The sequence below is a fragment of the Hypanus sabinus genome, chromosome 6 (assembly GCF_030144855.1).
Source record: "Hypanus sabinus isolate sHypSab1 chromosome 6, sHypSab1.hap1, whole genome shotgun sequence".
NCBI classification, from domain to species: domain Eukaryota; kingdom Metazoa; phylum Chordata; class Chondrichthyes; order Myliobatiformes; family Dasyatidae; genus Hypanus; species Hypanus sabinus.
In genome coordinates this window covers 156,209,589-156,225,420 of record NC_082711.1, presented here as the reverse complement: position 1 = coordinate 156,225,420, position 15,832 = coordinate 156,209,589, and the positions used below count along the sequence as shown (strand labels likewise).

Here is a 15,832-nt window from a genome sequence, read left to right as displayed (position 1 = left end):
ATTCAGACTAAGCAACATATCTCGCAGGGAAAAATCACCAAGTAATATTTAACAATACAAGGATTAAAGCTGTTTGACGAAATAGCTCACCTTGAATGTCACTAGAAATGAATACCAAACAACCCAGGACAAATATGTTGTAAAGGATGAAAACAGTATAATGAAATGTCTTTGAAAGGTTACGTAATTCACATTTCAGAGGCTGGAAGCACATTCACCAAGATCTCAGCAATTTTTTTTGATTCATAACATTGTTGTCTAATAAATAAAGCCAGTCTTTCTGTTTCAAAATCAAATTGAAAACAAGATCGTGAAGAATATTTGAAAAATGTTCCATTAGTAAATGACTCAAAGAAAATCAAAGTAATTTCAAGGGAATCCAGAAAATGCAGGACCAGGATACGAGATAGACAAACTAAAGAAGGTCATTTGGTATGCCAGGTCAGACCTGTCATTCGGAACTCTTATGGCTAAACAAGGATCAAGGATCAACTTTATTTGCTATATACATTTATATCTACTAAGAATTTGCAGTGGTGTTTTGGTGTGATATGCAACAAAAGCAACATTCAACAGTTATTAAAAACTAAAGAATTATAGAAAAATTAAGTTAGAAGAATGGATAAGGAATAAAATGTTCATAACTAAATACCAACATGTACTTACAATGTAAACAGCTTTTTAAAATGTGGTTTTAAAGGGTTTATAGTGCAATGAAATGACAGAGTGATAGATGGAGGGGGTGGGAATGGCTAGCTAGAATGGTTGATCAGATTAACTGCCTGGGAAACACTTCATACCATATACCACCTCACAGCAATGTCCAATTACACACATTGAATGTAATAACCATCCTAATCAAATGCAACAATCAATAAACAAATTAAGGTATAAGTAACAGACAAAAACTAACTGATGAGCATAGGGAAGGCAAGGAGCAACAGGGAATGTTGAACTGGTCAGGTAGTCAACAGGGAGAGGAACAATTCATGGTTGGGCCAGTGATGGAGTGGGTCTTAATACAAACATTATCCCATGAGACTATTCTTACAATAGCAAGCTTATGAATGGCTCATATTTGGGCAGCTGTAATTTTAGTGACCATGGTGATGGGGGGTGGGGGGGAGGAGGTGGTTGTCGGAATAACTTACAAACCCACCACAGCCCTTATCTTTTCCTCTTTCAGTCCTGATGCATCGGCCCAAAACGTCAACTGTACTCTTTTCCATAGATGCTGCCTGCTTGCTGAGTTCCTCCAGTATTTTGTGTGTGTTGCTCAAATGGCTCCGCTTGTGTTTCTGCTCATTGAGTCATTTGGTTTATCTCTCTGAGTCTGCAAAATTTTTGCTTGAGCGAAGTTTAGATGGTGATAGATTCCAAGCAAGTTTTTGTTAAGAGCATTCCAGAGCTGAGACATAAATGTGAAATATTGCAGGTGGAGCCAGCTTGCATCTGCACTCCAAATGGAGGCGATGAAAAGCTCCATTGCCTCCTGTGCTGTGATTTTCTTTTCAGGTTGGAAACTATCGCAAATTATAAGCAACAGTCAAGAGAGGCCTGGGAGAGCAAGCAAAAATGGCATTAATTCCTTAAATCTCTGTCAGCTGCCATTGCTTCATGAAATGGAATTGCGATTTAGCCTTCTCAGGATCAAAGTTATTTAGTCTCAAGTAAGGAGATTAATACTTTATGTCAGAGAACAGAGCGGTACAACACAGTAGAGGCTTTTCGGCCCACGACATTGTGCCAACCTTTTAACCTGTTCCAAGATCAATCTAACCCTTCCCTCACAAATATCTCTCCATTTTTCTTTCATCCACGTGCCTACCTGAGATACTTTTAACTGTCCTAATGTACCTGCTTCTACCATCATGTGTTCCATTCACTTACAACTCTGAGTAAAAAAAACCTAGTTCAGACATCACCCCTATACTTCCCTCCTTTTGCCCATTACGCCACTATCATTTAGGACAGAAATCAAAGTCCTCCATGTCTGGCAGTGTTCAGAGCTTCCTTCATCATGTTAATAGCTTTCTCTTGGTTTTCTTGTCTGTCATGCAAATCCAGATGGCGACTCCGGAATACCGTCACGCTCACATGTAGGATTCTTCATTGCTGTTCCTGTAACAATTTTGTTTTACCAGTCAGGGTTGTTAGCCCAGAGATGGACCCCCGAACCTGGAGGACCAGTGGACCACTGGTCTGTTCTCTACCCATTGACCTGTTTGGCATGGGTGACCATGCAAAGAGACAAAGCATAAAGCACTGGCTCCAACCAACATAGCTCTCTAGGTAATTGAGGCAAGCAAGCCTGCAAACTATGACAAGGTTGTGGTCCATTTGAAGGATAATTTCCTCCACCACCTTAAAACTATGTCTCCTCATATTAGCCATTGATGCCCTAGGGGGAAAAAAAAGTCCGGGTGTCTACTCTATCTATGCTTCCTATCATCTTATACACCTCTATCATCACCTCTCATCCTCCTCTCTTCCAAAGAGAAAAGCCTTAGCTCACTCCACCTCGGCTTATAACACATGCTCTGTAATCCAGGCAGCATCCTTGTAAGTCTATTCTGTACCTTCTCTAAAGCTTCCACATCCTTTCTAAAATGAGATGAACAGGTCTGAACACAATACTCCAATGTGGTCTAACCAGAGGTTTACAGAGCTGCAACATTATGAGGACTGAGTGTCCTCATAATCTAATCATTACTCCATGGGTCTTGAACTCAGTCCCCTGACTATTGAAGGCCAACATACAATGCAGTTTATTAACCACCCTCCCAACTTGCATGGCAACATTGAGGGATCTATGCACATATACCCCAGGACCCCTCTGTTCCTTCAAACTGCTAAGAGTCCTGCATTCCAATATTCTGCCTTCAAGTAAGCTGAGTAGAAATCTCGTTGCTTTATGAATTTTAGAATCCTCCACCATGGCAAACGATATACACTACACTGACAGTTCCACAAACCATATCAGATGGCAACAACTGTGCTTACAACTTAACTCTGATTTTGCAACCAACAAATTATCATTGCGCATGACCGACGGGGCTCTTGCTTGATTCACTGAGAAAGGGCTGGTGTCATTCACTCAGCACCCCTGAGGCAATCTTTTGAAATGCTGAACTAAATCTGAGTTTACTTCCAACTGTTTAGAGTAAGGATAATCCAATGGGCTAACTCAGGCCATTCTCACTCTCAGCACTTGGTTATAAGTCCCTTGTGGCTCATAGTGAGTAAATTAATAACGTACGCTTTTATTCAGCAGAGAACAATTTGAATACCAATATTCTTTTTTCAATAGATGATTCAAAAAATCGCAACTCCATTGGCAACTATTTTCCTCAAATTGTCGTATTGGAAGGTTCAAAAATAAAATCTGTACAGCATTAAATAAAATTTAAAATGTATCCTTTTCTTCTGTTTTTGGCATCCACAGATCTACAGGATGGCATGGTAGCGCAAAGGCTAGTGCTACTTGTTATAGCACTGGTTATAAGGTAAGGGCTCAATTTCCACCACAATCTATAAGGTGTTTGCATGTTCTCCCCATGATGATGTGGGTTTGCTCCAGGTTCCCTAGTTTCCTCCCCCATTCTAAAGACGTTAATGAGTTATGCGCATGCTATGACACTTGCGAGCTGACCTGCCCAGTCCTCACTGATTTGGTTTGACACAAATGACGCATTTCACCATATGTTTTGACGTACGTGACAAATAAAGCCAATCTTTAAAATAGGCTTTATCTTTAGATTTTTCCCATTTCACCATACCAAATGTTTTAAAACTTGAACATTGACCAGTTAACAACTTCTAGACTTACTCAAAGTTAGAACAATTGATAATTAGCTATTAATAACTTAGCACCAGGCAGCAGAACAACAGGCACGTTCCAAGCTTACAAGTCTTTAAATATCACACACAAAATGCTGGTGGAATACATGCTGGCCCGAAACGTTGACAGTGCTTCTCCTTATAGATGCTGCCTGCCCTGCTGTGTTCCACCAGCATTTTGTGTGTGTTGTTGTTTGAATTTCCAGCATCTGCAGATTTCCTCATGTTAAGTCTTTAAATGTAGCTGGTCTGGGAACTATCAGAAAGCAATTGGGTGAAGTAAGAGTGCTGTTTACTTTCAAATAGCAGATTCCATGCCAAACGTGGCAGCAGTAAATGTGTCAAAATGTTAAACAGTGCAGCACTAGTCCTATTAAATTACTTTGTTATAAAGTAAGTGTACGTTAATGAGCGACATGAGTTCAATTCCCGCTGGTGCTTGTAGGGAGTTTGTACATTCTCCCTGTGACATCATGGGTTTCCTTTCGGTGTTCCTGTGCCCTCCCACATTCCAAAAGCGTACGGGTTAAAGGGTTAATTAGTTACATGGATGCAATTGGGCACAGCAGGAGCATCAGGCCAGTTATTACCATGCTGTATCTCTAAATAAATAAATATGAGAAGAATTCAAAATTCTTAGAGGGTAATGAGGTTACTAATTGGAGTTACACTCACAATATATTTTCAAGCCTAAGTTTTCCAGTTCATGCTTTTGAATGACTACACTACAGCACATATAAATGAGTCTCTCTCTTAACACTGTAGTTTGTGGGGCCAGAGATTGCCATTTAATCAGATTTCCTTTTGAGCTTCATAATTCTAAAGTGATGATAGAGCACAGACAAAAAATGATGTTACAATGTCATGATATTTTGAGCTGCCAAGGAAAAGCATGATTGTAATAGAAAAAATGATTAATGTTAGCAACAAATTGGAAGGCAGGTGCAGTTCAATCTCTTCTCCTTCAATATAGAGAATTGAAAGATGTAAATCAACACCCAATTTGCAGGGGAAAAAAAATTTTTGAATTCCTTCTGTCATGCTTTTCCATTACTTCACAGAGGATGATTCTTTAGATGGACGATGCTGAATTAAAAATGGTTACCTAGGAAACTGGCTCCATGTTCCACAAGATTTATAATGAATTCCTGTTTGAATTATCTTGCAAATGAGGTGAAAGATTGCAAAATCAATAAATAGAATCTCCAGGTGAAAAGCTTGAACACACGTTGGTGCTAAAATAAGCAAGGTACCTTTGACTTGGTACATTGATCTGCCTTTCAAAGGCTCTTTTTTGTGTCAAATGGGTGTAGATTGAATTGTCACTCTATGGACTTGAGAAGAAAACCCTTGTCTGACATTCTTCTGCAGTTTTGATGAAGCGCTGCATGGTCAGCACCAGCAAATTTCAGATGAGATGTTTAAAAAAGCCTAGTTTGTGGATCAGCAGTTTCCTGTGACGCAGGTTCTCCCCATGTCTGGCCCAGAGAAGTCAATTCTCAAAAACAGATCATCTGGTCATGATCTCACTGCTACATTTTGCATAAACTCCAAGAGCATTTGTTGCCTGTAATGAGATGCTCTGACATTGTGAGGGATGCCATTGGAATGCACAATTTTCTTTTAAAATTCTGATCAATGTCTATGGATTGGCAGCTTTAAACCTTGTATGGAGTCAACCAAAAGAACTGGAAGTGAAAGAATGCAGAGGTTGCCTACCTTAGAAACAGACATCACATAGGTTTAACAAAACTGCATCCCTTTTGCTGGGAAGGAATACTTCTGGACTTCATCTATTGTTGAGCTTTATTGTTATTTATGAAAAAGCATTCTCTTCTTGTAGCTCTCATTTCCCAGATGAGTAAATCTCACTATTAAATAATGTGCATAAAAAACTTCATTTATTCTGCTTGAATACTAACTTGAACCCAACTTTAGCAGAGCACCCCGACTGGATTCCTGACCATTTCAGATTTGATTATTCATTTCTTGTTCCAGCTCTTCCCAGTGATTTGATATGGGCTTTGTGTATATTTATGCAGTGGATTTACATCCTCTGGAAACCAGGAAACAACCAAAAAATCATGAGCTTCTCCAAATGGGCCAACCACTGATTCCAATTTCATTTTCAGTTGGTTGCACTCCCGTCTCTGACTGTTATGAAATTGAAACCCTGCCCTGAGTCTTTGCTACAAAAATTGGGAAAGTTCTCATTATGAAAGTTGCCAACTCCTAAACTGAGGTGGTTGCAGAAAGTCCCATGGACCAGTTCTCAAGGCGTAGTTATTGCTTTTGTGATTATTTAACAATATTGTCTTGCTGTTTGCAAGAACTTGTGTATAAACTGACTGCCTTGTTTTTTGTATACAACAATGTCTAGGAGATTCTCAAAGCTTCCTTAAAGAAATGAAACATCCCACTGACTTCTTAGAATCTCTGGTCAATGACCAGTCAGGTAGAGAAGGGGCATTCAAAATAGCATTGAGAAGGAGACACCATGCAAGAGGAACTCAGAGAAACCCTGGCTAGGAAGAAAATAATGTGTACTACCACACAAACATGCATCAACAACCTCCTTTTACCCTATTTGTGGCTAAAACTCAGAGAAACTCTTACACCAACACTGGCTTAATTAGCTACCTTGGAACCCAGAAGCAAATCCTATTCAATCTCAGGGGACAGAAGAACAACAAGGACTAGAATTTACTGACTTAAAGGTGCTTTGGAACATTGTGAAAGGTAATATAAAAATCCAATTCTTTATTTTATGTATTTTCAACAAAGCAAAACACTTTTAAAACCTGATAAAGGAAACACTAAATTGATCATCCCTGGTGGGGCAAGTTGACATTTGGTCCGACAATATCCAAAATGTCAACTCCAGAAACACAGCATGATCTAAGTGTTTTCAATTACACTTATATTGACATTGGTGAGTAACTTCTAACTTAAGGTCACCTATACTATGGGCATAGACTGACTGATGTATTTCACATAGGGAGAAAAAAGTATTCCTATTATGCTTCCACTGAGAAATACACTGTTCAAATCCAATACTGGAAGCTCTCACAAATCTATTCTTAACAAGCATATACCAACATGTATCTTTGGCTACTTCCTTCTCTATTCGGCTTCCTAAAAATGTTACATTCATATTCAAAAGTTAATGCCGTATAAATCAACAAGACGTACAAGAGGGTCTTCTTTTATTAAATTCAAAATTGTCATGCCCTACTTAGTTTTATGTGATTAATTTTGATTTTACAGTTATGTGATCTAATTTCAGTGTCTCTGGCAACCATGATGATAGGTTGAAGACTGAAAAAAACTGCAGATGCTCAAAATCTGAAATAAAAACAGAAAATGCCAGAAAAGTTCATCAGGTCAGGGGGCATTTGTGGGAGGAGGAGAAGGAGTTAACACTTCAGATCCCAGTACTGACTGATGTATTTTCACATAGAGAGAAAAACGTATTCCTATAATACTATCTGAAACTTTGACTATTTCTCTTTCTGCGGATGCTATTTGACCCATGATGAATGTTTGTTCAGTCTTTTTTTCACACTGCTCATTATGTACAAAATATACATAAGAGAAACCCGCAAACTTTAAGATAGATAACACTTTGAAGTGTTTGCTAATGATATTCCTTTCAACAATATGTTGTTGTTGTGAAATCAGTAAAGAAAACAATATGTCTTTTGACATTTTTGGTAAAATTTCAAATGAGGACATTGCCATACAATGTACTAAAGTAAATTTTAAACCAACGGCATTCAGCATTGAAACATCCTCAGACATGATCAGGGATATATGCCTCAAAATGCAGGTGATTCAGGATCAATCCTGACTCCAGTACTGTTTGTGTGGAGTTTGCAGGTTCTCCCTGTAACCGTGTGGGTTTCTTTTGGGTGCTCTGATTCCCTCCCTCATCCAATGGATGTGTAGATTGGTTGTTTAATTGCAAATTGACCCCAGTGAAAAGGTATTTGATGGAATCTGAGAAGAATTGTCAGGAAACAATTCAAGAATAGAATTGCTCTGTGGGCTTATATAGACTCATTGGGCCAAATGGCCACTTCCTTTTTCATAGGGACATGTGGAAATGATAATCCATTATGAGTTAGGGGGATGGTATAAAGAATGATAAGATCTTTTACTGATAATGGAGTTGTTATTACGTGTAATGAACTGTCAATAGTAATAAGACTACACCTCATGGCTCCAATTCTCTGGCCCAGGCTCTGATATGCTCAGTGGACCCCAGGCCCCAATCATCTGATGTAATGACAGGTATCTCCACTCGTACCCTGACTCACTGCTCCATCACTCACACTCTGTCCCTGAACCCTGATCATCCAGACAAGCGCTAAATTGAGGACCTATTCCACCCTTATACATGGATCCGCCAGTTTCCCTCATCTGTTCCACACAGACACAGCTTAGTTTTAAAGTGACCACTGTATCACATGGCAGAGAAATATCAACCCCTGTGGATGTTATTCCACAGAACCTTTCCTCTTCTGGTACGCATACTACATCTAACTTAGCAGCAACACAGGTATGAGAATGGAAATGACATAGTTCATAGAAGTAGACCATTCAAGGGGCCGAATGGTCTACTTCTGCGCCTATTGTCTATTGTCTATAGTTATGGCCACCATATATGCATCAAAGATTCATTTCCAACTTCCAAAATAACTAAGTAGCCCATTAACTTTTATATTGCCTGAAATTTGATGTTTGATTTTTATATCTTGTTCTGTGTAAAGCCTCGTGTTTGAAAAGTGCTATACAAATAAGCATGCCATGCCTTGCCTTAACTGGGTCAAAAGACAGAAACGCAATTAATCCATCTGTGTATGTAGATGCATGAAAAGACAGGAAAGAAATTCAAATACATTTCTGCATTCATTTACTGCCGAAACAATTCTGAAAGCTGGGATGACTGTCTAACTGAATGAAACTTATAAATATTGTACATTATTATGATAGTCCAACAAAACTGGGATGATAACCATAGTAACCCACGCTTCATGATTACACTACTCACATTCCAACCTCACACTGCTACCCTCACTTCAAAGCAGTTCCAGGTATTTTATGCAGAAAATTACTTTATCTGAAGTGGAATATCATGGCAATGTTGGAGGTGAAATTAAAAATCGCCGTGCTTGCATACTGACAATGGCATGTGCCCGGATTTTCCAGGGAAATGCTGATAGCTCTTGCACACCCATAAAGACAGAAGTCGCATATTGAATGGCAGCTGTTCACTAAGTAATTTATGACCTCACTTCAATATCCAGACTCATTGTGTAGTAAAGCACAAAAGTGCAAAGGTGTGACAAATTCTTACTACTCTCCCAGTGGGATACCTGCCCCAAATCATTGGCCCTGGCAAAGGAAATGTGCCTTCATTCATTTAAATGCAATGACTGTGAGGTATGTTTTTAATTTAACTTTTTTAATTAAAGCATCTTCATTTGAACATTTTAAAAGATACACAAGAGGCAGCAGATGTTGGATGCAGAGCAACAAGCAATTGGGTGGGTTGTCCGGCATTTGTGTGAGGAAAGGAATTAACAAAATTTTGGGTTGAAACACTGAATTTTTTAAATATAAATGTTGAATAGTTTGAATAATTCTCTTTAATGCTCTAAATTCAGTCGTATTCAAATTATCTTGACATATTTGACATTTGGCTAAACTGTGAGGTCATCACTGTTCTCAACATCTCCACAGGTCAGATTTATATGCTGCAAACCCTGTAAGGGGACAGATCCCTACTTCAAGGTTGGAGAAACTTTGGTCCAGCTAATTATTCTCAGGAATTCCACACAAGTAAGACTTTTTCCAGAAGTAAGAGGAGAGAGAATGAATGGAAAGTGAGCCTCTGATTGCAACTTATATCAACATACAACAGTCTGCCCAGTTGCTTTGATTTGACATTAACAATGCATTTTACTGTATGCTTCGATATACGTGTGACAAATAAAGTTCATCTTTAAATCTTGAAGGCAAAGTAGCACGTACCAGTTAATCCGGGTAGCAATTCTTTCCCTGTGTTATATGATACTTGATTTTAACTCCAGTCCTGAAAATGAAAGTCCATGGAAGCTAATTTAAAATGCTCAATGACAAGTCACTACATCACACTTCCAGGATATTCAGCTGAGGACTAATTTCTTGTCCCCTGTACTATGAAAGCAAGGGTTATTTATGGGTTGAAAGAGGTTGAATAAAAGGATGAGAAAGCTAAACCTCAATTCCATTTCTTGTAGCAACAGCAGCTCACAGAGATTTAAGTTTGAAAGAAAGGTTGAAAAAAAAGTCATCTTTCGTATCTAAATGCCATTAAATCTGGAAAAAATACTCCTGTTGAAGCTTCACTAATTGGATAAGTATCATGGATCCACACTGGTACTGCAAGATGCAAGGCATAGGAGGATATGGACCTAATGCAGATAAATAGGATGAGTGTGGATGAGTAAAAAGGTCAGCATGGACCTGGTGGGTAGAATAGGGCATCAAGGTAACATAGTGGTGTGGTGAACTACATATACCTGTCTGGACAGACCCCCTGCTGACTGCTCCTGTGGCTCTTTCCACTGACCCCGGTATAAAGGCGATTGAGGCCTGAGCCCGGCCCTCAGTCTCCAGGATGTAGGATGGTGGTCAACTACTGCTTGTTCTTTCTTCCAGTCAATAAAAGCCGATATCTCGCCTCACGTCTCAGAGAGTTATTGATGGTGCATCAATTTTGTTGACTGGAAGTTTTATAACAGGGAAAGCATTTTACATCCGGAAAAATTGGATTGGGACCCCCAAGCCCCTGAAGCAGCTCTTGCCTTTGAACTCTGGCTTGCATGCTTCCAATCATACTTGGAGGAGGTTAGTGCAACTGAACCCGCTGTTATGCACAGAATTCTCCTCTCAAGGGTCACCCCGAAATTTTACTCACTTATCAGAGACCTGTCGAACTACCAAGGGGCACTGGATGCCCTGAAAAGGCATTACCTGCAGCCGGTGAACACCGTCTACGCAAGACATCGCTTAACTATGCGGCGACAGTGGCCTGGAGAGTCGAGCACCGAGTTTCTCCGAGCCCTACAGACACTCGTGCGAACTTGTGACTGCAAAACTCTCACGACGGAACAGCATGCGGAGCTCCTCATACGAGACGCCTTCGTTACGGGGATCAGGTCAGTGTACGTGCGCCAGCAGCTGCTGGAAAATGCCGATCTTACCTTACGCTCGGCGATCGAGACGGCCGACACGCTGCAGGCTGCTCTGCACAACGCTGATGCTGTCCAGCCGCGTGATCCCCCACCAGTTCAATGGACACTGCAGACCCCGCTGCTGCCGGTTCCCGCGAGCGAATTCGCCAACACCGCTGCCAGTCGCGATTCCACAAACTCCCCGAACCCAACCACAGCTGCTGCCAGTCGCAAGCCCGTGCAGTATTACTTCTGCGGACTCGAAAAGCACCCCCGAAAACGCTGCCCGGCCCGAGAAACGACCTGCTCCAGCTGCGGGAAGAAGGGCCATTTCGCCAAGGTCTGTAAGTCTAGACCACGAGCGGGGTCAGGCAGCACTGCGTGTGAGGCATGGGGGCCACCATCTTGCATGCCTGGATGGGGGCGGCCATCTTTGTCGGTGCCATCATGCCCCGCCCCCCACCCACCGGTGCTTACCGGGCACCAAGACAGCAGTTCAACTCTGGCCTCCGTAACCTTTGACCAAAGCGCCCCACACCAGCTTGCAAGATCAATGATGGACATCCTGTTGGAGGGGCACAGGACTAGCTGCCTGTTTGACACGGGCAGCACTGAGAGTTTTATTCACCCGGACACAGTGCAACGCTGCAGACTCATGACACGGCCGGTAAGCCAGAGGGTCACCTTGGCTTCTGGGTCCTATTCCACAGACATCCGAGTGGGTTGTGTAGCGACATTGGTGGTGCAGGGCACAGAATATCGGAACTTTGCGCTACTGGTCATGCCTCAACTGTGCGCACCTGTGCTATTGGCGCTTGACTTCCAGAGCCACCGCGAAAGTGTGACTATGGCATATGACGGGCCCCTCCCACCACTCACTGTCAGGAATCCTCAGTTTTGTGGGACTTTGCCATATACCCCTCTACTGACCACACACACACACTGAACCACACGTCCCACCCAGCACCATGCCGACAGCTGCGCTACTGACACCACTTGCAGCCTCTCCACCCTCAAGATCCCTCCCCCCACCGTTGTTCGCCAACCTGACCCCTGACTGTAAGCCTGTGGCAACTAAAAGCAGGAGGTACAGCGCGGGGGACAGGGCCTTCATTCAGTCAGAGGTGCAGTGGCTGCTCAGGGAGGGGATCATTGAGCCAAGCACAAGTCCTTGGAGGACCCAGGTGGTTGTTGTTCGGACCGGGCAGAAAAATAGGATGGTCGTGGACTATAGTCAAACCATCAATAGGTTCATGCAGCTTGACGCGTACCCCCTATGGTCAACCAGATAGCTCAGTACAAGTTGTACTCGACAATAGATCTGAAATCCGCTTATCACCAGCTCCCCATCCACCCAGAAGACCGCCCGTACACCACCTTTGAGGCAGGCGGCAGGCTCTATCACTTCCTGCGCATCCCACTCGGTGTCACAAATGGTGTCTCGGTCTTCCAGAGGGAAATGGACCGGATGGTGGACCAGTGCCAACTGAAGGCCACATTTCCCTATCTGGATAACATCACCATCGGTGGTCACGACTGGCCAGATCACAACGCCAACCTCCAACGATTTTTCCAAGTGGCCAAAGCCCTGAACCTTACTTATAACAGGGACAAGTGTGTGTTTGGAAGCACCCGACTCGCTATCCTTGGATACGTCGTGGAAAATGGGTTCTTTGGCCCTGATCCCAACTGTATGCATCCCCTGTTAGAACTGCCTCTTCCCACCACCCTCAACGCCCTCAGACGGTGCCTGGGCTTCTTTTCCTATTACACCCAATGGGTCCCCCATTACGCAGACAAGGCCCACCCCCTGGTCAAGTCTACCATATTTCCCCTCTCTGCCGAGGCCTACGCGGCCTTCAGCTGCATTAAAGGGGACTTTGCCAAAGCAACGATGCATGCGGTGGACGAGACCATTCCCTTCCAAGTAGAGAGTGACACCTCCGATTTCGCGCTTGCTGCTACCCTCAATCAGGCAGGCAGACCAGTAGCATTCTTTTCTCATACCCTTCAAGGAACTGAAATTCGGCACTCCGCAGTGGAGAAAGAAGCCCAGGCCATAGTGGAAGCTATTAGGCACTGGAGGCACTATCTTGCTGGCAAAAGGTTCACCTTGCTGACCGACTAGCGCTCAGTTGCGTTCATTTTCAGCAACCAACAGCGGGGCAAAATCAAAAATGATAAAATTTTGCAGTGGAGAATAGAACTGTCCACCTACAACTATGATATCCTGTATCGGCCTGGAAGGCTCAATGAGCCCCCTGATGCCCTATCCCGGGGAGCATGTGCCAGCACACAGCTTGACCAGCTATACGCCCTCCATGCGCATCTTTGCCACCCGGGGGCAAATGGATTTTACCATTTCGTGAAAGCCCGGAACCTGCCGTACTCCCTGGAGGACATCAGGACGATGACCAGGGACTGCCAAGTCTGCGCTGAGTGCAAACCGCACTTCTACCGTCCTGAAAAGGCGCAACTTATCAAGGCCACCCACCCCTTTGAGCGACTGAGTGTTAACTTTAAGGGCTCCCTTCCCTCCACCAACCGCAATGCCTACTTTCTCAATATTATCAATGAGTACTTGCAGTTCCCCTTTGCCATCCCCTGCCCCGACACCACTACCACGTCCGTCATAAAAGCCCTGCGCTAGCTCTTCACTCTGTTCTGATATCCCTGCTATATCCACAGTGATAGAGGGTCCTCCTTTATGAGTGAAGAGCTGCACCAGTACCTGCTGGCTAGGGGCATTGCTACTAGTCGGATCACGAGCTATAATCCCTGGGGTAATGGACAGGTGGAGGGGGAGAATGCCACTGTGTGGAAGGCCACACTTTTAGCCCTTAAGTTAAAAGGGTTGCCAGTCTCTCGATGGCAGGAGGTCCTTCCTGAGGCACTCCACTCTATCCGCTCCCTGTTATGTACATCCACCAATGCCACCCCTCACGAGCGCCTATTCTCTTTTCCCAGGAAGTCTGCCACTGGGACCACCCTACCAGCTTGGCTGACGTCCCCAGGGCCAGTGTTGCTCCGGAAACATGTGAGGAGCAATAAATACTCCCCGCTGGTCGAGAGGGTTCACCTTCTACATGCGAACCCCCAGTATGCCTATGTGGTCTTACCTGATGGGTGGGAGGACACGGTCTCTGTCCGCGACCTGGCACCCGCAGGAGCAGCAGACCACTACCCCGAACACTCCATGGTAACTATGAACCCTGTACCTGAGATGACACCACGCACACCGAGCCCTACACAGACTCCTCATGACACTCCTATACCGGGCGTCTCGTACGTGCATATACCAGGCATGAGGGATCACTGACGCCTAGTGGGCTGACACCTCCAGTTAGGCCGGAACCAGCACAACCTCCGTCTCCAGTGCAATCACCACCACCGGCACCTGTGCAATCACAGCCGGTGCTACGTAGAACGCTGCGACAGATTCGACCACCTGATAGACTTAACCTGTAAATATACTTGTAAGAAACTTCGCCCCATGGGGACTCTCTTTTAAAACAAAGGGGGGGGGGGGGTGAATGTGGTGAACTACATATACCTGTCTGGACACGCCCCCTGCTGACTGCTCCTGTGGCTCCTCCCACAGACCCCGGTATAAAGGCGATCGAGGCCTGAGCCCGGCCCTCAGTCTCCAGGATGAGTGGTGGTCAACTACTGCTTGTTCTTTTTTCCAGTCAATAAAAGCCGATATCTCGCCTTCACGTCTCAGAGAGAGTTATTGATGGTGCATCAAGTGGTTAGCACAAAGCTTTACAGTACCAGCGACCAGGGTTCAATTCCCATCGCTGCCTGTAAGGACTTTGCATGTGACAACGTGGATTCCTCTGTGTTCCACCTCCAAAGACACACTGTTTGGTAGGTTAATTGGTCATTATAAATTGTCCCAGGATTAGGCCAGGGGTAACTTGAGAGGTTGCTAGGCAGTGAGGCTCAAAGGGCCAGAAGCGCTTGTTCCAAACTGTATTTCAATAAATAAAATAAATTTTAAAAAATCACCTACTTCTGTACTGTATCACTCTCCAACAATAAAATAACCACTACTCCCACATAACTAAAAACAGACTCAAAACTGAAAGGCATTCAGAACCTTCTCCATTTTATGTCATGAAAGCATTGCTTTATCTTAGCCTTTCGCCCTCAGGCTGCTCCAGACATTGTTATTTTCCACAGGAAAGTCATTTTGCCTTGAGGAATTCAGAAAACACACCGTATTACTGGAACAAAATCCATTGTTACATGAGAACAGGCAAAAAAAACCCTGCCAAACCCTTGCAGCGTCTTGTATGTACCGCTAAAATGCGGTCTCTGGAGACTGGTTAAAGCTAACACTTGACAGGTGTGCTCCGGATTTTAAATATATACAACCCAGAGATTAAAGTTAACTGAGTCTATTTAAACTGGCATTAAATCAATTATGAGATTAACAAAATTTATATTTTTGGTTATTATAAATTGAAATACTATTCTGCATGCATGATGCTCCGTTCCAAAGCAAATAAATATATTGTTTTCTTCAAACGTTGCCAGTTGTAAACAGGACAGTAAGAAATATGTTCTGAATGGTCTTGTATATTGTCTTGGAGCCCAGAAACAGGCCCTTCAGCCCACCACATGTATGCTGGTCATCAAGGAGATCCCTATACAAATGCCATTTCCCAGCATTTGGCTCTGGATGAGCACTTAATGATTTAAGTGCTCGTCCAGATGCTTCTGAATTATTGAGAGGGTACCTACCTCCCCCACTCACATAGGCAGTC

General features: G+C 43.3%; 1 protein-coding gene across 1 annotated transcript in view; it reads right to left on the bottom strand.

Annotated features, from left to right (window-relative positions):
* Positions 1-15,832, bottom strand: part of pitpnm3 (PITPNM family member 3) — a 451,795-nt gene that overhangs the window by 123,081 nt on the left and 312,882 nt on the right. The gene's annotated exons all lie outside the window — the stretch shown is intronic.